The sequence below is a fragment of the Chelonoidis abingdonii genome, chromosome 1 (genome assembly GCF_003597395.2).
Source record: "Chelonoidis abingdonii isolate Lonesome George chromosome 1, CheloAbing_2.0, whole genome shotgun sequence".
NCBI lineage: Eukaryota > Metazoa > Chordata > Testudines > Testudinidae > Chelonoidis > Chelonoidis abingdonii.
In genome coordinates, this window is record NC_133769.1 from 317,167,114 (window position 1) to 317,170,218 (window position 3,105).

The 3,105-nt window shown below is 47.0% G+C and overlaps 1 pseudogene; it reads left to right on the forward strand.

Annotated features, from left to right (window-relative positions):
• The first annotated feature begins 17 nt into the window (after positions 1 to 17).
• LOC116826921 (5S ribosomal RNA) lies at positions 18 to 135 on the forward strand (annotated as a pseudogene).
• The last annotated feature ends 2,970 nt before the right edge of the window (positions 136 to 3,105 follow it).

Consider the following 3,105-nt stretch of genomic DNA (forward strand, 5'->3'; position numbering starts at 1 on the left):
GTTGCAATGTCATAGTGGCCTGTGGCCATACCGGATCAAACGCCTCCGTCCCATCCGATCTCAGAAGATAAACCATCCTGGGTCTGGCTAGTACTTGGATGGGTGACTGCCTGGGAATCCCAGATGCTGTAGGCACTGAGTTAGTTGGGGTTGGTCCTGCTTTGAGCAGGGGGTTGAACTAGATGACTTCCTGACTTCTCTTCCAACCCTAATGTTCTAGGATTCCGTGAGTGGATTTCATGAGTCTCTGGCATGTCTTCCTTTTCGGGGTAAAGTTCTGCTTAGGGCAGGGTGTTTGCTTTTGGTGCTTAACTTTTTTTTTTTCTCTAGAGGTTTATTGAGGAAAAGTGGGTGCTAGTGTTGTGAGTATCATTCTTATGGTTGGAAAGCCTCCCACTCTGAATTATGCAACCCACCCACTGAGGTGGGTCAGGGACAGCCCATGGCAGCGTTGCTCTGAAAGGGACCATAGGCCAGAAGGCAGCACAGAGTTACCGAGCCTCCATGAGGATGGCTCTTGCTTTGGCAAATTTCTCCCCCCATGCTCTCTCTTGATCTATGGTTCAAATCCACTGCCAATTCTGCCAGAGCAGCTACTAGAAGCAGGGAGCCCTCTGATGGAACAGTGAAGGACACTGCAGAAGTGCAAGTGTATGGAGTTTATTGTCCCTATAAGAATAATCCACGTGAGAACAATTGGACCATGTGACATTTGCTGTTTAAGTCACATACTTGTGACCCAGGAGCCCCCCAGATGTCAAATGGCCAAGAGCACACTGTACCCGTACAGGTCTTACACACAACTGGCCACAGTTCACTGTTGTCATAAACTGTATCTAAAAGATGTCACATAAGGTGTCATATGCAAACTGGTAACACACTGGTCATTAATATTATTGTGTGATGTATGCAATGGAGCTAAGACTTATCACACATCTGCCCACCTTTATTCAAATGAAGCTCCTTCTGATCTGACAGCTCAGGCATTGTTTTGTCCAGAACAATTTACAAACTTGGAATCTAATTCTGTCAACCCTTAATCATTTGATCAATCCCATTGAAGACAATGGGACTATTTGCATGACTATGGACCACTTTTGTGGACTGGTAAGAGTTTCAGGAGGCTGTTCCTATAAAGGAAGTTGAATCCCCCATTGAAATGCAGTGTTTCGGTACAATACCATAAAGCAGTTTAGGATACAGTTCTACTTAAAATGTGTCTTTAAATAAGTCATACCTATGCTGAAATGGCTCCTCACTCAACTCCTATATTCCATATAAACAGACTGAATACTACATATTTGGGGGGAAGTGGGTAGTTAAGCATGTTGATGCTTGCATATACAAAGAGGGGTGGTGTTGGAGGGGATGGGGAGAGCATGGGGGCCCCAGGCTGAGGGACGGAGGAGTCACATGGGAAGGTCACATGCCCCCCCCCCTTTTCTGTCCCTCCATTGAGTGCAGAACCAGCAAGACATTGTTTCTACTTGCACCACTGCTTACACCATTCCAAAAAGGGCCATGCACCCCACCTCTGCAGTCACCAGTGACTCTCAGCCAGCACTGGAAAACAGAAGGGTTTATTAGTCAATGGTAACATGGCGTAGAACAGATCCTGTTAGCACAGAAAGCAGGAAGTTACAGCAAAGTCCATCTGGGGGAGGGGGGATCCAGAGCCCAGAGGTCTCTCCCTGAGTCCCAAACCAGCAGACTAACTCCTTCTACTCCTGGGGTGTGTGGGGGTGGGAATGGTGCACAAAAATGCAAAATTCTGTGTAAAAAATGCAAAAATCTGCATTTTTTGTGTCAAACTAATGCAATATAATCACATCCGTTTCAATTGTTTTGGTAATTTATTTAAACTACAGTACAGAAAAAAGTCACAATAACTATTCAGCATTTCCCAAACACATGAAAGTTAAGTGACAAACACTTGGTAACTAATACTCTGCATTCCAGTTACAATCCTGGATTTTCAGTTAAATTTACAGAACACCAAACGGGGGGTGGGGGGAGGAGTTGAATGTCATTTTAAATTGCTCAGACTTTCACACATGAAAGTCATACAGTTTTTCTAATCATTGTCCTGGACCTGGCTGGGTACTCTGGGAAGTGCTTGGTTCTGATTGTCCTGACATTTTATTGACTGCTTGGTAAATGTTTTATTTGCCCTCAAAGCCTTTTTTTTTTTAAACAGGTAAGTAAAATAAACTCTATTGTGCCACTTTGGCACAGGAAAAAAGTGAGAAATCACAGAGATCTTCCTAGCTGAGGATTCCCTTACTGCTGTTTATAATAAGACTCCTTTACATCACTCTGGCGATGTAGGAGCCTTAAAATGTTCACAGGTTTTAATGCTCCTGGGGGAATTGACTGAGAATGGGAACAGTTAACTAACAGGAACAACAGGCATGCTGCTACATTTCTGCCTCAGAGAACGAGGTCAATTAACTCAGGCAGGCTGCTTCATTTGTGCCTCTAGCCTACCTCATGCATAATAAAAAGCCCTACCCTTACACGCCAGGGAGCTGCAGTCGCAAAGAGGGACAGAGTCAGGGCTTGGCTACATTAGAACTTTCAAAGCGCTGCCCTGGAAGCGCTGTGGGAGCGCTGCCGCGAAGTGTGAGTGTAGTCAGAGCCGCAGCGCTGGGAGAGAGCTCTCCCAGCGCTGCTTGTAAACCACATCCCTTACAGGTGTAGAGTGCAGTGCTGGAGCCACGCTCCCAGCGCTGCCGCCCTGATTACACTGACACTTTACAGCGCTGCATCTTGCAGCGCTCAGGGGGGTGTTTTTTCACACCCCGAGCGCGAAAGTTGCAGCGCTGTGAAGTGCCAATGTAGCCAAGCCCTCAGTCTCTCTCTCTCTTGCTTGTTGGCACACAAGTACACCCAATCCCGCTCCCCACCCCCGATGGTGATCATGCAGGTATGCATGCCCAGGTCGCCCCCCCTATCTCTGAGGCTGCTCCAGGCACACCAGAACAGACGAGCTGCCTGGGCTTCTGGGGAAGAGGCACATGTCCCCTAGCAGATTTTTCTTGCGTTTTTCTGCACAGGGGGCACAGAAAAATGCAGGCCATATGAATTCTGCGCTCCCGCGTAGGC